Raw genomic sequence first — 20,703 nt, 5'->3', positions numbered from 1 at the left:
AAAAAACGGTACTGATGAACCTAGTGGCAGGGCAGGAATAAAGACACAGACGTAGAGAATGGACTTGAGGACACGGAGCGGGGAGGAGGAAGCTGGGACCAAGTGAGAGAGTAGCACTGACATATATACACTACCCATGTAAAATGGATGGCTAGTGGGAAACAGCCGCATAGCACAGGGAGATCAGCTCTATGCTTTGTGACGACCTAGAGGGGTGGGATAGTGAGGGAGGGAGGGAGGCTCAAGAGGGAGGAGATATGGGGATATATGTATATGTATAGCTGATTCGTTTTGCTGTACAGCAGAAACTAACACAACATTGTAAAACAATTATACTCCAATAAGATATTTTTTTAAAAAAAACTACAATGAGGTATCACCTCACACCAGTCAGAATGGCCATCATCAAAAAATCTACAAACAATTAATGCTGGAGAGGGTGTGGAGAAAAGGGAACCCTCTTGCACTGTTGGTGGGAATGTAAATTGATACGGCCACTATGGAGAACAGTATGGAGGTTCCTTAAAAAAGTAAAAATAGAACTACCATACGACCCAGCAATCCCATTACTAGGCATATACCCTGAGAAAACCATAATTCAAAAAGAGTCATGTACCACAATGTTCATTGCAGCACTATTTACAATAGCCAGGACCTGGAAGCAACCTAAGCGTCCATTGACAGATGAACGGATAAATAAGATGTGGCACATATATACAATGGAATATTACTCAGCCATAAAAAGAAACGAAACTGAGTTATTTGTAGTGAGGTGGATGGACCTAGAGTCTGTCATACAGAGTGAAGTAAGTCAGAAAGAGAAAAACAAATACCGTATGCTAGCATATATATATGGAATATATATATTTTTAAAAAATGGTTATGAAGAACCTATGAAGGGGCAGGACAGGAATAAAGATGCAGACGTAGAGAATGGACTTGAGGACATGGGGAGGGGGAAGGGTAAGCTGGGACGAAGTGAGAGAGTGGCATGGACATATATACACTACCAAATGTAAAATAGATAGCTAGTGGGAAGCAGCCGCATAGCACAGGGAGGTCAGCTAGGTGCTTTGTAACCACCTAGAGGGGTGGGATAGGGAGGGTGGGAGGGAGATGCAAGAGGGAGGGGTTACGGGGATATGTCTATATGTATGGCAGATTCACTTTGTTATACAGCAGAAGCTAACGCACCATTGTAGAGCAATTATACTCCAATAAAGATGTTGGAAAAAAAAAAAGACAATGAAATAGGGTGAGGCCCCATAAATTAGAATGGGACCATGTGAGAGAATTTAATGTCTACACTTGCAACTGCAGTGAGCCTCCATGGCCAGTTGAAATAGCTCACCTCTTTCCAAGATTGCTGGAAGTCTTTGTAACCAACTCCCTAACTCTTGCAGGGGAAAGGCAATTCTCCCGTTGTCCTCTCTCCACCAGCCTCACTGACTCTCTGTCCATAAAAAAAAGTTTGCTCCTGGAAAATGTGGGTTGGGGACATTTAAAAAATTAAATCTGAGAAGAGAAATTTTATACTCTAGAAACATTTCAAGAATTTACTAATTCATGTGAACAAAAATCTGAGATATATGTGCAGGAATGGATTCTGAGGGTGTTGGATTAAGGATAGAAGAAGATAATTTTATTTCAGGCCCAATTTATTGATATTGGTCTATTTTCAGGTTATTTTGGATTCATTGTACATTGTACACATTTGAACATCTGGGAGTGGTTCTAATTGTTTTTTCACTCGGCTGACTGAAATCTGGACCTACATGAAAAAGATGCCAATTTCATTGTAGAGACGGAAACCAAAGACTTTCGAGATAGGAGGGTTGAAATGGATTAATTATGTAGGACTCACCCACTCATTGCTTAACCATGGTCTTCCAAACGGCCCGCATTGCAGCTTGACTCTGCCCTTTGTCTACGCTGCTTCCTTCCCCACCTTTCCAGAGGCGTTGATCCCAAGGGCTCTCCTAAATAAATATCCTGAAATTTAAACGCCACCTCAGAGTCTTCTTCCCAAAGAACCCAATCTGAAACATCAGCTATAGCCTCACCTCAATGACAAAAATGAGGAATATAGCCTCAACCCATATTACGTTCCTTGGTGTGTGTGTATAGGTATATGTGTGCCCGTGTGTGTGTGCATATACTTTCCTTCCTTTTCTGCTTTTTCTCTCCCATTTTATATGTACGTACATATCATGTATTATTGGGGAATGACTTTTGGTTTAGTCAAAGTGGAAGAATATCAGGAAGGAGAAAGATCCTGAAACTGGGGCTCGCTACAGTACCAGATGAGACACTGTTTTGCTCCCATCAGAAGACTGAGAGTTTGGTTGTCCTGGGGAGCATTTCATTGTGTTTAGACAGGAGCAATGCTTTTGAAAATGTTACGAAGCAAAAAAGGATCTAGGGAGATGTTAGCCAGAGTGGAGCACTGTGATGGATGTTAGTCATTTTGGCTCCCCAGAACTTAAAATGTCCTTTGTATTTTGGGGATAGTCCTAAGAGAGGTGGGAGGTTATTCTCCCACAGAACTGAAAGGGGAGGGCTATTCTCTCCTTAGCTTTGCTCTAGTAGCTGGGCATTTTTATGTGACCCATGTGTAGCCAATCAGATTCTCCAGCATCCAACTTTGAATGCTGAAGAAACTATGCAAGCAAGTAACATGGTCAGTTAACAATTATTCCTGCAGGCTGTGGCAGATTCATGAGTCCAGTGTCACTATAGCAAGAATTTGGTGGCTGAGGGATATTCTATGTAGAACAGTGGCAATATAGGCAGACCATCTCTAGGCTGTTTCCCTTGGTTCTTGCCATACCTGGTTCTCTCATCTTCTTGCCATTTCTGTAAAGTGTCCAATACCTGTGCAATCAATTCCTTTTCTGTGTCAATTAGCCAGACTCTGTCTCTGTAATTTGCATCCCAAACTCTAACTAGTATCTGAATATCCCAGGGCACTCATAAGTCATAGGAGCACAGATACCTAATGGGGTTGAGGAGTTCAGACACTTGAACTTCAGGGCAAATCAGTGTAAAGTAGATGGAAATAGGGGGAAACAAGCACGTCTCCACTACTGACATCCTTGGATGAAACAACTTTCCTGTTCTTTGCCCTAAGCAGCCTGGGTCTGTACACTGAAGGAAATGACTCTGTGATAGCACAGCAAATATAAGCAAGAGGGACCTACTGGCCTTGACTCTGTTCCTTGTACTCTTTTCTCTCTGTTTTCCATGTTTATCTATGACACTAGGGCATTTTGCATTGGCAGGGATACATCTCAGATACCCCCACTGCCTAAAAATGAACAAAATGCTGAATTTATTTATAAGTGATTACCAGCAAATTGAAGAATAGCTGTTTCATGAACTTGGACTGATCTCTGAGCAAGTGGCCCAGGGTCATCTTAAAGTCCCCTTTCTAGTTCTGTAGCACCTAAAAAACTGGCAGGAACAAAGAAATGTGTTGGATCCTGCAGTCAGAAACTTTAGAGCCGTAGACCTTCTCCCATCAGAGTGGTCCCCTAATTCATTCATTCAGATGCATTCTCAAAGCTCTATGCCTGATCTGTGGCTACCATAACAACGGTAAGAAAAGAGGTTGCTTGGTAAACCCGGTGAAGCTGCAAGGCAACCACAAGCTGTTACAGATTTCTTCTTGACTCTTATGACATTCTCATGGCAACAAGTAAGTAATAAATCTCCTCTTATTTAAATGGCAGATGTTAGAGAGCGTTATATTTGTTTAGGTAAACCTATAAAAGGGGAAAGTTAACTCATAACATCTGGAAAGTAAGGCAGAGGTTAATCCCTTAGGATTCAGGAAGGGATTGAGAAAGGAAGTCTGAGCAGTAAAGACCACCCTAGGGACCAAGAATTAACAGAGCAGAGCTCTCCTTGTAGTCTGAATTTGGGGCACTGTTAGCAAAATACCAACATTCCCTTCTGCGATGGACTGAATGTTTGTGCCCCCTTCACCCTCCTTTCCAGATTCCCATGTTGAAACCCTCATCCCCAATGTGATGGTATTTGGAGGTGGGAAACTTGGAAGGTAATTAGATCATGATGGTGGAGCCCTTACAAATGAGATTAGTGCCCTAGACTTGAGAGACCTTGCTCTCTCTTTGCCATGTAAGGAGACAGCCAGAAGATGGCCACCTGCAAACCAGGAAAAGGGCTTTAACCAGGAATCAAATTAGCCAGCACCTCACTCTTGGATTTTCTAGCCTCTAGAACTATAAGAAATAAATATTTGTTAATTACACCACCCAGTCTATGTTATTCTGTTACAGCAGCCTGAGCAGACTAAGAGTAAGACAATTTCCAGCTAGGAAGACAGCTGGTATCTCTTGGTGAGGTAGGAAATCATTCATTAGAGGCATGTAATTATAAGAATGGCTTGGGCCTCATATACAACTAAACTATAGTATTAATGCACCAGAAATTGAGAAAACATATAGTCTTTTTTTTTTTTAACATTTTTATTGGAGTATAATTGCTTTACAATGGTGTGTTTTAGTTTCTGCTTTATAACAAAGTGAATCAGCTATACATATATATATATCCCCATATCCCCTCCCTCTTGCATCTCCCTCCCTCCCACCCTCCCTCTCCCACCCCTCTAGGTGGTCACAAAGCACCGAGCTGATCTCCCTGTGCTATGCGGCTGCTTCCCACTAGCTATCGGTTTTACATTTGGTAGTGTATATATGTCCATGCCACTCTCTCACTTTGTCCCAGCTTACCCTTCCCCCTCCCTGTGTCCTCAAGTCCATTCTCTAGTAGGTCTGTGTCTTTATTCCCGTCCTGCCCCTAGGTTCTTCATGACCAATTTTTTTTTTTTTTTTTAGATTCCATATATATGTGTTAGCATACGGTATTTGTTTTTCTCTTTCTGACTTGCTTCACTCTGTATGACAGACTCTAGGTCCATCCACCTCACTACAAATAACTCAATTTCAGAAAACATATAGTATTAAGAGAGTTTTAGACAGAACCTCCATCATATTACTTGTTAAAATTTATTGAGCACCTGCTATATGCCAGCCACGGCACATACATTTTCTCATTTTATTCTCTCAGCCACTCTGCGGTAGTTTTTATTGTGTCCATTTTACAGATGAGGCTCAGAGAAGATAAAGTCACCCTTCAAAGTCCCTTTCTCTGTGTGCCATGATGTCAGAATCCAGTTTTGTCTGATTCTGAAGGCCAGGCTGTTTTTACTGTTTTGACTAGAGTTGGAACAAGACAGTCATAAAACATCTGCCCACAAGATAGGCGTGTTTGTCTGCTTAGGGCTCATCCCTGCCTTTCTGAGGTTAACAACAACCAGCGTGTTTTTTTTTTTTTTTTTTTAACCACATGTCCCTGGGTACCACTGACAGATTCAGAACCCCAGGCTGCCCTGAAATTTGATCCTAGCCAGTGTGGGATCTTTCATATTCTTCTGTTCTTTGGCCTCACGGTTTACATAAAGCACAACATCAATCCAGTTTAGCCTGGAACGAGTTCTAAAAGAAAGCACATTACTTTACATGCACAGGGAAAAGAAGATAAGTGAGTTAGGTTTGAAACAAACTTTGTTTGTGAAAGTGCTTTGTTTTGTCACAAGGGCCTTGGTCACGTGGTACTTTAAAAGAACCCAAACAACCAAACCACCAAATTGAAGAGTGGTTTTAAAGACATACGGTTTGAATCACCCCTGTTCCATAGAGTAACAGAAATAGGAGCTGAAAATGACCTGCTTGGCCATCCTGCCTTTCCGGAGTCAGTACAGATGGTTCCCTGTAGACAAGGCGGCCTGAGTTAGTCCTGTTGGGTTTGATGAGCTAAGTGTTGGGGGAATCTCATTTTCTTCCTCTATGAGTTGGCCACCTAACTGTTCTTACTGCTTGGAAATTGTCCTGACCCCAAGCCAAAGCTTGCCTTTGCTGCATTTCATCTCATTATTCCTCCATTATACTCATGGGCCTCTGACTCATTCTTTTGTTTCTAGCAGTTTCCATTCTTTCCAGAGGCTGGCATGGCACTCTCAGGGAGTTTCCCCAGTGCCTTGGCTTCTCCAGACAGTCATCAACTCTTTACCTTCTCCCAATATAGGGAAACTCCAGCATGAAACACAGGGATTATTTGCACACGAGTGGGCTTGGGAGGTGGAGGTGAGCTTAACCGAGTTTCCCCCAGGTCTTCTCCTCATAACCAGTGTTTCTTTTTAATTTTCTAAAATATTTATTTATTAAAAAAAAAATTTTTTTTTTTTTGGGGCTGTGTTGGGTCTTCATTTCTGCGTGCGAGCTTTCTCTGGTTGTGGCGAGTGGAGGCTACTCTTCATTGCGGTGCGCGGGCTTCTCACTGTGGTGGCTTCTCCTGTTGTGGCGCATGGGCTCTAGGGCACGTGGGCTCAGTAGCTGTGGCTCGCGGGCTTAGTTGCTCAGTCGCATGTGGGATCTTCCTGGACCAGGGCTTGAACCCGTGTCCCCTGCATTGGCAGGCAGATTCTTAACCTCATAACTAGTGTTTCATAAAAGTTGCTATTAATATATCTTTAATGACAGAGTAATGTGAATGCATATCTCAGAGGGATCTGCCCGAAGTGGCTTGTGATTTCTTCAACATGGCTTATTTTGTCGTAAATATTCATATCTTACATTCATCTGTGCTGGCTTTCATAAAAAATATTTTAAATACTAACCAATTAAAATATTCCACTTTGCACCCTCCCCCAACCTGTAATCCCAGCCCTGCAAAATCCTCAAGTAAAATTGTCATTGTAGGAATGTGCTTATTCTAAGTCTGTGACCTCAGATACCCTCAGACATGTTATATTAATGAGAATATAAATGTCCATTTGAGAAGCATGACTCTGAGAAGTACAAAGTGCCTATCAGGGTCAGGTGAGGAACGAAGGATCTAAAATAAAGTAGGGGTCAGAGAGCGTGTAACTCATAGAAAATGGGTGTGTTCTGTTTTGGGGTAGACTACAGTATGAATCCTGATCTCTGAGAGTCGGTTCATGTTATTTAACATCTATAATATTCAGCTTCTGCATTGGTAAAATGAGGATAACAGGCTTTGTGAGGTTTTAAAGAGAGAATATTTATGAAAACCCTTAGCACAGGCTTAGTATAGTTGGCAGTAACTAATGCTACTTGCCTTTCCTTTGTTTGGGGGAGGGCTCTGGAGGAGTAGATAAAGGGATGAAAGCTATTCAAGTCTCTTTCTGGGTCATTTCTCTTCTTAACATCGCCCTCTCCGGCTCCACTCATTTGCTGGAACAGAAAACTTTCAACTCAAAGACTCTCAGTCCTGCCTTGGGGCCTGAGCCAGTTCTGGCCAAATGTGACCATATTTTAAGGGTCCTCCTCTTACCACTGGAAAGAACCTGGAATGAGTCTTGTTGCCAGTACTGTGTTGGGGATGGGCCATGGGTGTCTGCCCATTCTCTGAGCTTCAGTTCTCTCTAATCTCTCTGTCTTCTGACCGTGACTCGGCCTTGGTTTCCTGAGTGCATTTCCATTATGCTGAGACTGAGGTCTTCTGTCAACACTACATCTATCCAGCTGGACCCAACATCTGTACCACTCTAACTAACTCCTTCTCACAAATGCTGAGCCCAAGTGATGGACTAGTCTTTAGTATTTTTCTGTTTTGTTTCATCAGTCCATTGTCTTCCCCCGCCATATGTTTGGGGGACCTAACATCTACATAACCCTTATTTACCCCTTCTCATGAGTGCAGAGTTAAATTGATGGGTCAGTGTTTTGTATGTCCTATCTATCTATCTATCTATCTATCGATCGATCAATCTATCATCTATCTCTATCTATAATTAAAAAAAAATCAGTCCAGTGTCTGAAGCCCCTCTGATGTTCTGATGTCTGAGGATAGTTTTGTTCACGAGTTGAGGTGGGAGACAGGTCCTTACCTCTGGCTAAGGATGCCTGCAAAGCCAGACGCTTCCTCACCTTCAGCCCCTGCAGCTAGAATGTGAGCACCTGCCTAGACTTGGCCAAACTGATGCGTCTGCTGAGTCTCTGAACTTGGAGCCAGTGGTGCAGAGTAGCAGGGAACACTCCGAATTCATTCCAGAGGCAGAGGTGGTGGCACCCATGTGCACTGGCATCAGAAGAGGCACCCAATGCACACTGCTCCTATGAGAGGACCTTGATTGAGATTCTAGACTCCCACCTTCTCTTTGCTATTCCTTTCCATTTTGGAGCTTGTTTCTTGGGACTTCCCATCAATTCCTTGAGCTAATCCATGCCCTTCCATAAATCCTTTTATGCTTTAGTTAACCGGAGTTTTGGTTATTTGCATCCAAGAACCTTGACTCAACAAATCCTTTAATCTAGCCCCATCAACCTGAATCGTAATGCTGCCACCTGCTGGATAGTTGTTTCATTTTTGTAAGCTTGGGTGAGGCCATGACTTCCAGGAAGCAGAAACTGTGTTATTCTTTGCGGTGAGCAGTCGGTGTTCCCCAAATCTCTCGCCCATGAAGGACTTGTTTCCCCAGATGCTGGGAGTAACGTTTAGCTGCCAGCTCCCTCAGTGGCTGTCCATCAGCAGAGAGATGCCTGGCCCAAGGCCACAACCCGGCACGGTTCCCATCCACTGACTCGTGGATGCGGCCGTCTCAGCCCAACTGGGGACAACGCTGAAGAACCCATCTAGCTCCAGAGCTCCCTATGTCGTTTGCTGAGGCCAACACTGAACATGAATTGGAGCTTGACTCCTCCCTCTGCCCAGTCCTGCATCCCTCCTCTCCCTTTATCAGGTGTTGATCTTAATAAATGCCTCATAAAACCTCCTACATGTTGATCTCCATCTCAGAGTCTGCTTGCTGGGAAACACGATCTGTAATAACCTTTAGGTTACTGAATTGTCGGGACCTAGCCCAGTTGCTAAGAAATAGTAAGTGCCAATATATATCTATATATATTTTACAGATGGAAAGGCTACCTTTCTTTGGCCTAAAATTGATCTCCACTTCTGCTCTGGATCCGATCTCTTTTCACCTCCTCTTGCTTCTCTAAAGACCTTTCTTCACCTTCTTTCTCAAGTTTCTTATGTATCCCCGATTCTTAGACATGGGAGTATCTCAAGGCTTTGTCCTGGGCTTTCTTCTCTAGGTGAGGTCAACCACCAACATGGATTGGAGGCTCCGAAGGGCAGTTGACACGTCTGTTTGTCTGTTACATTCCCAACACCTGTCACCGTGCTTGGCACTTAGCAGGCATTCAATACGTACTAGTTTATTGACTGAAAATCCATGTCTTCTACATTTTTCTGTTGGGGAAAAGAAAGTTAACCCAGGAGCAACATGGAAGAAATTTTGAAGAGAAGGTTTATGCTAAGGCTCCTAGATGACCCGTGTTTTATTTTTGTGGTATATTCTAGCATTGCTGTTTCTTAGAGCCTTTCCTCAGTCATCTCTTGCCCCCTGACTTTTATTTTCATTCACATTTAAGTGCAAATAATTGGTGTGGCTGAAGTGTTATTCTCAAAGGGAAAAGCTGTTTTAACAGATACCAGTAATACAAAGTAGAGGTGTAATGAATAATGATTATAACCATTTTAATGTTAACTGTGCTTATTTTGTTTGGTTTTCAAAGGAGAACCACCTACATGATCTCGTTTGATATATACAGTCTTATTATTTCCAATTTATAATTGATGGAACTGAAACTCAGGGAATGTAACCTTCCCACCCAAAAATACGCAGCTAGTAAATGAAGAATCAGGAGTTGAATTCTTGTTTGTTTAGTTGTACATTGCACGCTCTATTTTTGATTTGATGTTGTTGAAGTTAAAACCTAGAATTTCAGACTCCTTTGGTTTGCCAGGTAGGGGAGAATTGGTTCAGTTCTAGCTTATGCCGCTTGTTGGTAAGACCTGACCTGTTTACTGAATCTGAACCCTAGTTCCTTTCTGTGATGGTTCTTGGAAGAGAAAAGGTCCTCAGTCCCTCTGTCTAGCTGTCTAGCCTTTTCTGAAAGAACTCCTGGATGAAATAGAAGCCTATATTCATTTGGAGGGTACATCCTATTCATAGGCTTTAGGGACAACATCTGTCATGTGACTCCAACAGTCAACTAAGGGAGAAATAGCAAAACCAAATAACACAAAGCTTTTAGGCTTTTATGTGCTACCTCTACTGATTCAAATTTGAAAAATTTAACCAACTTCTATGATTGCAAAAGTCCCATAATGAAGCTATTTCTTTAAAATGGAGGAAGGCGAGAAGAGTGAGTCTTTCTTAAGAGAAGAAGCAAGTTGCACTGTGATAGTGATCTGGCCCCAGGCTCAAAACTAATTTATTTCTCTCCAGAGCATGGTCTTACCCAAAGAGCCCTTCATGACGGAATGCCAGCTGTGACTATGCTATACTTTTCATTTGGAAACAAATCTTCCTTTCCAGTTTTCCAAGCCTCTCTGTCTTTCCAAGCCTCATGTGCCAGCCATGTTCTTGGCACACTGTGTGATCACAGCTCAGACATTTTAACCTGCCTGAAAACTACTGTGGATGGATTTTCCAGGAAGGCTAACCTAGACTTGAAAACGATGTTTGATCTTAAGGAATAGTTTCTTTTTTCTTTTTGCCCACTGTCATGCACAAAATATACCTCAATAAGCTGCTGAAGCTGTGTGTGTGTGTGTGTGTGTGTGTGTGTGTGTGTGTGTGTGCGTGTGTGTGTGTGTGGTGTTTGGGGACTGGAAAAGCAATTTCAACTTATTGATGGGAAAGCAAAGCGCCTGAAAGGTTTTGCCCTGGTCTGATTATTCACAGATGTGATAGGCGAACTCATTATTGATAATGTGGAAGAATTGGCAAAGTATTAGACAAGAAAATGCAATAGTCAGTATAGACTCCTGAGGAGGTCCCGATAATACTTCCCGGACATCTGCGCTCCCTGCTTCCTCGTTCATCATCTGAAAATCACCCTCACCCAGATTTTTAACCATTTCAGTGGAGCTGCTTAAGTTGTCACTGTTGCTTCCCTTACCTCTTTATAGCTAATATCTCTTGAGTGCTCACTACCTGCTGGGCACCATGTTAGGTGATTTATGGGGATAGCTTTGCCAAGCCTTACAAGCCTGAGAGGTGGGTATTAATTATCGCCTCCATTTTACAGAGGAGGATGTGGAAGTATGTCTGGGTTAAGAAATGTGTCCAATGTCCCAGAACTAGTAAGAAAGACTCAAAGGCTGTATTCAAACCCAGGAGTGTCTGGCTCCAGAGACCACGCTTCTAACCATGAAACCAAACTGTCTTTACCAAGAAGCTGCTGAAGGTACTTGCTTGCTGAGGAGAACTTTCCAGATGATCTCCAAGTTCCAGCTGTGCAGCAGTGACCTCCATGCCTCTCAGGAGAGCTGGGTAGGTCTCTCTCTTCTTTTGAGACTAAACGTAAGGTGAAGCTTAGTGAACTGGGAAGCCAAAAGGAAGATGAGTTTAACAAACACAGACTTTCCCTCCCTCTGAATGGTGTGGCTGGCTAAAGGCTATTAGGTTTATTAGCAGTGGAGACAAGGGTCTGCTTTGCTGAAGAGTTTTACAGCATACAAAGAACTGTGTCTGTGGTCTATTTCTGAGAAAGGCAAACGCCAGGCAACAGGATATGAGTGAATAAAATAGAAAATCGGGTGTAGAGCACGTCCCCGCTCTTCTGATGCCCTCTGTGGGTGTCATCACCAAGAAAAACCATCGTGGTCTTTTGATGGTCCGGGTTTCTTTGCTTTCCTGTAGTGGAGTGCTTTCATTAAGGTGCTTTAGAAAATGCCAGAGTTTTCTCAGTAACAAAACGTATGGAGGGAAATACAACTTTGACATTTTCTAAAGATCTGACCTATGGTGTGTGTGTGGGGGGATACTTTTTAGGATGTTTTGGTTGCAGGAAGCAGAAAAATAAACTCAAACAGATGTACTCAACAAAGAAAATGTGTTGATTTACATAACCATAAAATCCAGTGTTACTGTGTACTTCAGGCTAGGTTTGATCCAGTGGCTCAATAATGGAACCAAGGCATCAGTTTCTTTCTGTTGTTCTGCTTTGCCTTCCAAGGGCTTAACGTCATTATAAAGTCCCCTCATGGTTTAAGATGCCTGCTGGCAGCAACTCAAGCCAATGTATTCTTGTTTACATCCCAGAGAGAGAGAGGAAGTCTCTTCACTATCAAACTGAAGTCCTCTGCCTGACTATGATCAACTTAGGCATGAATACATCCATGAATCACCGTTGTTGCCACGTGAATCAGAAGAGATTGACTCCAGCAGCTCCAGGAGTGGCTCCAGATTGGCTTCATCAATCAGCATAATTCCATCTCCCTTCCCATAGTGACTGGTTCAGGATTGGACATGCAGCTGGTACATAAGTCAAGCTGGAGATGGGTATCTTTGGCAACAGTGGTTGTTTTGTGATGGATGAGGACAGGTCCAGTGGATGCTGGACATGCAGCTACACCTTCCACTTCAGGAGGCAAGATCAAAATACAGTCATCCAGTCAGTGCTATTAATTTTTCGGTCATCGAGAGAAATGTTTATATGTGAGAAAATTGGTTACGTTCTTTTAAACCAATTGAATCCTATTTGCATGCTGATGCTTCCCCTACTTACCAAAATAGATTCGAATTTCTTCTCTCATGTTCCATATAGCATCGAAGCAGGTAATGTAAGCTGGTAGAGTCACTGTTACTGATCAAAAAATTTCAGGAGGAGCTCTAGATTTGGGGATGTGTCTCGTTTTTCTTCTAAATTTTTCTTGCTAAATTTCTCTTTCTCTTGCTAAAAAAAAAAGACCCTACAGAAAATGCTCCTACCACATTCAATGCATCAATCCAAAGTTATGTAAATATTAATACATTTCTTCTCCATCCCAATTACTCCGGAGATAATGTTAACACTTCAATGTTTTCCACACTTTTTTTCTTGTTTATAGACAAAGAGTACAAACACATGTCTAGAGTTGTTTTGGCTGTGTCTTTTTATAAAAAGTGAGATTATATCATGCACATTACTCTACAAATGTCCTTTCTCGCTTAATAATACATCACTGATATATTTCCATATTAATATCTGTAGATATAACTTATTTTTCAGTAGACCCTAAATATGAATGCACTTCAAATTTTCCAACTATTGTATTATTCTATTCTATTATTGATGGACATTCAAATTATTCTCTTTTCTTTGCTGTGGAAGACAATGCTATTTCACCTTATTTAACTCAGCATAATAGGCTTTTTTTCACTAGACTAAACTATGGTGTATTGTACACTTAAAATGGGTGAATTGTATGGTCTGTGAATTATATTTCAATAACGCTGTTATAACGTGTGGTGTGTGTGTGTGTGTGTGTGTGTGTGTGTGTGTAATCAATGAATCCATCCTCAGAGCCTGATCCTATGCTTGGCACATAGTATCAACTAAGTAAATATTTGTTCAATTAATTTCCCTTTGTAACACAGATTTAGAACATTAACCAAAGTAATGAGTGATTCATTAGAGGGTTTATTCCAAGGCATTTACAAATCTTCAAATTCTTAATACCATTTTTATCAGTCAGGTTCTGACAGAAAATCCACTCAAACAAGGTCATTGAGGTGAGTTTAATGAATGGACTAATTATGAGGGTAAGAGCTGATTTCCGGAAACCATCATGTGGAAGAGTGAAGTAGCCCAGAGCTAGCAGGAGCCCTTATCTTACCCCTAAGCCTGAAGGCTCAGGAGTGGGAGTCACACTGGATTCTAGAGAGGGAGGTCCAGTTGGGCGAGAGGGCTGCCTGCCCCAAACAGTGAAGTGACTTCTCTAGAGGAACCTAGCCCCTACCCAACCATGACCTGTGAGGAGTAATTCTGGGAGGATAAATGCCCCACCTCATTCTTCTCCTGTTTTTTCACCTCCCGCTGTTACTCCCATTGGCCAAAACTAACTGGAGAGAAAGAAGACTCAGGGATTCTGTTGATGAACGTCAATCTTTTTGGCCCCGGGGGCAGGATGGAAAAAGAGAGCGGAGAATAGACAGCACAGTCCTATAGCATATAATTCACCTCTTAAGAGATCAGAAATTGTGAATGAAAAATGGAAATAGTAATTTCAGGTATAAATTTAATACACACGGACTAGAATAGTTTGCAAAGCTGTTTTCCAGCACAGGCACCCCTTTCTTAACTCTTCAATTTTACCATCAACACTTGCAATGAGAATGAATAAAAAGATGATAAACTCTTCAGTATAGGGTCATGTCTGTGCTCTGCAGTGATTAGTTCAGAGCTGATCTGTTTCAGGAATTTCCTTGTCATCAGCAACATTTATGTCCAGAGCGGATAGAAAACAAGCCATTCCAGAAAATGACTCCATCCGAGCTTGGTGGAACTAGTGATGAGTGACGTATGATTCACTTATTTTGTCAGCAAAACATGTATTAGGTAACCGCTCCGTGACAGGACTTGTACCAGACACTGGGGAAAACACAAAGAGGAATTAGACAGAGGTCTCAAGGAAGAGCCATGTCCTGGAAGAGACAGGTAAGCAGATGACTGCGGTTGTGTGACTTGAGTGTTGGAGCCATAAATGGGCATTCGAGTATAGGGCTTGTATTTCTGGACTGGTTCCCCCACCTACTACCTCTGTGGCCTTAAGCAAGTTACTTAACTTTACATGTATAATAGTAGCCATGGTGGATTACAGCTTCCAAAAATGGCCACAGCCATAATGCCCTTCCCACATGCAATGTGACCTTGTCTCCCCCTCCCCCATCAAAGGTGGAATTAATTTTACTACCCCCCTTGAATTTGAGGACATCCTGGGATTGCTTTAAGCAACAGAATATGGTGAGAGTAACACTGCTAGTTCTAGATATAGCCCAGGTTCATCTGTTCTGGCAGGTTCCCCATCTTGCTTTCTGGAACTCTTGGGACACTCCTTTTGGAAAGCCAGGCACCATATTGTGAGAAGTCCAAGTTGCTGGGAGAGGCCATGCATAGGTATTTTGTATGTAACACACACACACACACACACAAAATGTTCCTAACATTTTTTTTCTCCCACTTTAGCAGAGTTTCAAAAGCCATGCTCCTAAAAGCAATGGGATCCCCTTACCCAGATATGCTTCAACCACTGTAATTAAAAATGATAGTTGTTTCCCAAATCCCAGAAAAGGTAAAATTAATGGATAGAATTTTCTATGTTTTAGTTTTTTCTCTCATAAAATTTTCCTAAGTGATGACTTCACTTATCTATACTGAAATCTAAAAGTCAGATTCAGACTTTGCCTGAAAGGATACAGCACCTTATTTTAATTGTGATATATGTATACCTCTTGAGGTTCTAAAAAGATTGTCATGACTTTGGGATAAGCTACAACCTGCCGTGAGAGACAGAGTGCCACTAGTGTGGGGAACCATTTGATTTTCTTTCTGTAAACTCTGAGCTATTTTGCAAGACACGACATAGAAGACAGTTTCAATATGCTGGCAGGTTAATTTGTTTGAAGAAAGACTCCTGTGAAGGAACTTGGGAAAGAATCATTTGAAAACTGAAGAAGCAGACATACTATCTACAGATTTTAGATTTTCGATTACCGATGTATCTTTAATGATATGTTGGGAACATATTCTCAACATATTGACTATATTTTTGACACAAATGGCTTTGAACTCAGTAAAAGATAACAAGACATAAATTTGGGTTGTGGTCATCAACTACAGAACATAGAATAAATGTGAGCTTCATTTAACTTATTTATAGAATAGGGATATAATAGGTTTAGAAAGATTACACAAGACCACATATGCAAAGTACCTAGGGAAGTGCCTGTCAGAAGGTGGTCAAAACACATTAGCTTCTGTTCTCCTGTGTACCCGTCCCTGGCTGCTGTGAGTATTCACTGGTAGCAGCTCACAGCTGCCTGTCCCCATCTCAGGCAAGAAAAGACACCTAGCCCAGGAAGGTACACACCATGGAGCCAATGACTGATTGACATAGGAGTGCAAAAGACTGACTTTGGCTTTAATGTGGCATCTCTCTGATGCTCCAGAGGGACCCTGTGGGTAAAGCCAAGACTAGACTTTACCTTAATATTCTTTCTTGGTGCCTTCCTCCTTCCTTTGTTTCCGTATAGGTTCTTCCTGAAAAGTGCTCCTTCAATAAATCACCTTTATTGACCACACCAATTCCTGCTTCTAGAGAACCAGACATGAGATACTTAACAAAGGGCCCAAGCTCAAATAATACTCCTCAAAATCTTTCAACAATAATTCCTACAGAAACTGACTAAATGCCTTTTTCTTGACTTGACCTGAGCTCTGCAGGGTTGATACCCCTGTGTCCCTCTGTGGATACCATCTTACCTCTGTCCTTCTACAGTTTGTTAGGAAAGTGGAGGTTATCTAGAGCCCGGAAAGAATGTGTGAGATTTCTTGATGTGGAATAGCCTGGTTTTGAAATTGATAGGTTTCTAGAAGCAAATCTTTTCAGACTAAAACTGGTTGATACATCTACATAGATTTTTCTTTTTTCTTTGGCTTCTCATAAAGCAAGTTCTAGAGGCTGGTAAAATGAAGGGGAATAAAGACCTCTGTGAAAAAACATTGGGTTTAAAAATGGTTCCATGTGGTTCAAAATATGTTTTAGACATTCGGTAGCAAAAAGTGTGGACTTAATCATAATAGTGTGATTTGGAAAAGGTTTCTGTCAGCAGAAAACTCCAGGGAGGAGCTGGGGGTTGTGAGGCATAACCTTAAATGGTTATGTGCAAGGATTGTTCTCTCTGGGGAACCTCAGAGGAGAGAACATGACTAAAAGAGGACTGACGGTGGTGGGAAAATGGCACAGGGTGTGAGGAATGTGTAAAAGATTTGGAGCAGTTGCTGTGGACATTTCATAAGGAACCGTCTACTGATAGATACAGGGATTATCAACAAGCAGGTAGCATCTAGTAGAAATCTGGTGGTAAGAATTTTAGTAAAGCCAAATTCATTCATTCTGTCATGTATGCGTTCAACAATATTAAGTGTCTTCTATGTACTGGTTACACAAAGATGAGTAATAACCCTTAGGGAGGTTTCCACACTCAAAGGCCAGCTATAAGAATGGATCCAGGCTTATTTCACTTAGCATAACGTTCTCAGCCTTCATGCATGTTGTTACATATGGCAGGACTTCCTTCCTTTTTTATGGCTGATTAATATACCATTTATGCATACACACATTTTGTTACCGACTCATCCATCAGTGGACATTTAGGTTGTTTCCACTTACGTGAGATATCTAAAATAGTCAGACTCATAGAAGCAGAAAGCAGAATGATGGCTGCCGGGGGCCGGGGTTGGGAAAAATGGAGAGATGCGGTTTAATGGGTGTGAAGTTTTAGTTATGCAAGAAAAATAAGTTCTAGAGATCTGCATACAACATTGTGCTCGTAGATAACAATACTGTACTTACACTTCAAAGTTTGTTAAGAGGTTTGATCTCATGTTATGTATTCTTACCACAATCGAAAAAAAAAATAATGGAACCCAGGAGCATCTTGATCTTGGATTTAACAAGAAAGCTAAATGAAAACTTGAGGGAAGAAGGATTCTAAGGTTCTCGGAAGAGCTTGGGTTAGAAAACTTGTGACGCTAGGAGAAAGTTAAAGTATGGAGAAAATGAAAAGAAGCTGAGGGCTGTAAGTTGCACTGAGCACAGAGCAGGGAGAGGTGCCAATAGAGGGAGTTAGGGGCAGAGGATGATTTCACAATTTGCTGCCCTGAACATGGATGATTAAAGTTTAGGAAGCTCTCGTTTGGGGAATACGTATTTTCTCAAACTTTTTCTTCCTCTACCCCATATATACAGAATTTTGTATGCGCTGATCAACTTCACCCTCCCCTGCTCAGTAAGCATTACACTCTATCCTGGTCAATCTAATTTTTTTTTTCTAAAAGCATAATTAGGAAAATAAAAAACGGAGAGAGGACTTGAGGCATAAGAGGAAATGGGAAAGAGTCGTTCTTCAGGCTCTCTACTGTTATCAAGAATCTGAGGACTAGGTAAGGCAGAGAGTGAGACACAAAAGAAGAGATCATTTCTCTAATGATTAGTGATGTTGAGCATCCTTTCATATGTTTGTTGGCAATCTGTATATCTTCTTTGGAGAAATGTCTATGTAGGTCTTCTGCCCATTTTTGGATTGGGTTGTTTGTTTTTTTGATATTGAGCTGTATGAGCTGCTTGTATATTTTGGAGATTAATCCTTTTTCAGTTGCTTCATTTGCAAATATTTTCTCCCATTCTGAAGGTTGTCTTTTCGTCTTGTTTGTGGTTTCCTTTGCTGTGCAGAAGCTTTTAAGTTTCATTAGGTCTCATTTGTTTATTTTTGTTTTTATTTCCATTTCTCTAGGAGGTGGGTCAAAAAGGCTCTTGCTGTGACTTATGTCATAGAGGTTCCTTAAAAAACTAAAAATAGAACTACCATACAACCCAGCAATCCTACTACTGGGCATATACCCTGAGAAAACCATAATTCAAAAAGAGTCATGTACCACAATGTTCATTGCAGCTCTATTTACAATAGCCAGGACATGGAAGCAACCTAAGTGTCCATCGACAGATGAATGGATAAAGAAGATGTGGCACATATGTACAATTGAATATTACTCAGCCATAAGAAGAAACAAAATTGAGTTATTTGTAGTGAGGTGGATGGACCTAGAGTCTGTCATACAGAGTGAAGTAAATCAGAAAGAGTAAAACAAATACTGTAGGCTAACACATATATATGGAATCTAAAAAATAAAAAATAAAAAAAGGTTCTGAAGAGCCTAGGAGCAGGACAGGAATAAAGACGCAGGCGTAGAGAATGGACTTGAGGACACGGGGAGGGGGAAGGGTAAGCTGGGACGAAGTGAGAGAGTGGCATGGACATATATACACTACCAAATGTAAAATAGATAGCTAGTGGGAAGCAGCCGCATAGCAAAGGGAGATCAGCTCGGTGCTTTGTGTCCACATAGACGGGTGGGATAGGGAGGGTGGGAGGGAGACGCAAGAGGGAGGAGATATGGGGATATATGTATACGTATAGCTGATTCACTTTGTTATAAAGCAGAAACTAACACACCATTGCAAAGCAATTATACTCCAATAAAGATGTTTAAAAAAGAAAAAGAAAATATCAGTGAAGCTAGGACAATCTACATATTAGAGAGCTGAGAGAGACACACATGAAACAAAAAAAATCTGGCAAAATGACAGAAAGAGAGAGAGAAACAGAGAGAGAGAGAAGGAAGGGGACATCTCTTTTGGAACAACTATAAGGTGGGGGAATGGAAAAGAAGAAAAAAGGGGATTTAAAAAAGTTTTGCCCTGCATTATTGACTAAATTTTTCCTAAGGGATAAAAGTAATACACTGAATTATTTTAGTAATGATTGTTATAACTGAACTCTTTCTTTGATTGCCACATTTAGTTGAGGCTGGGCCATATTAATCTTGAGGTTTATTCAGGATACAGAAGATCTATCATTGAATATAACTTTAAATTGGCCCATGAGGATCAAATATTACTTATAATCACCTCCCAATTTGCATATGCAAACTGAAGAGCACAGCTATTAACTGATTTGCCCATGTCACAATATTAGCAAGTGATAATACTCAAATTTGTCAGACTCTGTAGGCTCCGAGTTTTCTGCTGCTCCAAAATGGAACAGCTCCAAATGAAAACTTATTTTAAGGAGTAATAGTCTTGTATGTGCGTAACTACAATGGAATGGCACATAGCTCACTAAAATTAGAAAAAATGGACAAACGTAAAGCCTCTCGATCTGTAGATGGTGATATCTGGGCAGATAATGAGGTAATGAAAAAAATCAAGAGCCAGAATTACACAGCATTTATTCATCTCTCATCACATTATCATCACTTACTCCAATAAAGATTTATTCCCTAATGAAAATGAGATAAAATCCTGGGGTTGATGCCCAAAAGAAAGAAAATGGTTCAGAAAGATGGTATAAATTTACCAATAGTGGGATTGTTAGGCAAAGGTGGGAGAATAGCAGAATTGCTTTCTACTCTGTGAAATAAGATGGGGCGGGGGGAGGTAAGTGGGAGAAACTACCATTTGTTGTTTTTAAGAGTGCAGAACTTGAGATAATTTCTCTGAAACTTCTAAACTTTCTGTAATGATGCTATATTATTTTCTGACTTTTAGAACTATCTTAAAATGAAAGCTATCATATGGGTTCCAGAAAGTAAGTTTTAATTCTGTTATTTACTAGTTGTATGACCCTTGGCAAGTTACCTAACTGTTGGCAGTCTGGGTTTCTTATTCTGTAAAATAAGACTTATGATAATATCATCCTATTAAGGTCATTATGAGGTATTATTTTTTTAATCTTATTTAGATAATATATGTGTAAAGAATTTTGTAAACTAAAAATCATACCACGAATGCTAGTTTTACTAATAATGGAAGAAATTTTGTGTTCATATAGCATTGTAAATAGTTTTGTATTTCATAAATCTCATAGTTATTCTGTCTAATGCCCAATATTCCACCAAACCGATGTATTGTAAGTCATTGAGGATGTGGATTTAAGTGATTTGACTTAGGTCACCCAGGAAGTGTTGGCACCACGATATGAACACGGTTCTCTTTGACCTCAAAGCTTATGTGATTAATACAATATTCCCTAGAAATGGAAAT

The 20,703-nt window shown here is 41.0% G+C and overlaps 1 long non-coding RNA gene across 1 annotated transcript in view; it reads left to right on the top strand.

The window, feature by feature from the left end:
- The first annotated feature begins 9,789 nt into the window (after nt 1-9,789).
- Nucleotides 9,790-20,703, top strand: part of LOC309646694 — a 43,404-nt gene continuing 32,490 nt past the window's right edge. Inside the window, exon 1 of the long non-coding RNA XR_014255533.1 lies at nt 9,790-14,537. This is a non-coding gene — a long non-coding RNA (uncharacterized lncRNA). The remainder of the gene's footprint in view (nt 14,538-20,703) is intronic.

The sequence above is a fragment of the Balaenoptera physalus genome (genome assembly GCF_965194825.1).
Source record: "Balaenoptera physalus genome assembly, chromosome: 17".
Classification (NCBI taxonomy): domain Eukaryota; kingdom Metazoa; phylum Chordata; class Mammalia; order Artiodactyla; family Balaenopteridae; genus Balaenoptera; species Balaenoptera physalus.
Note: the sequence above shows the minus strand (reverse complement) of the source record. Positions and strands in the feature narration are given on the sequence as shown.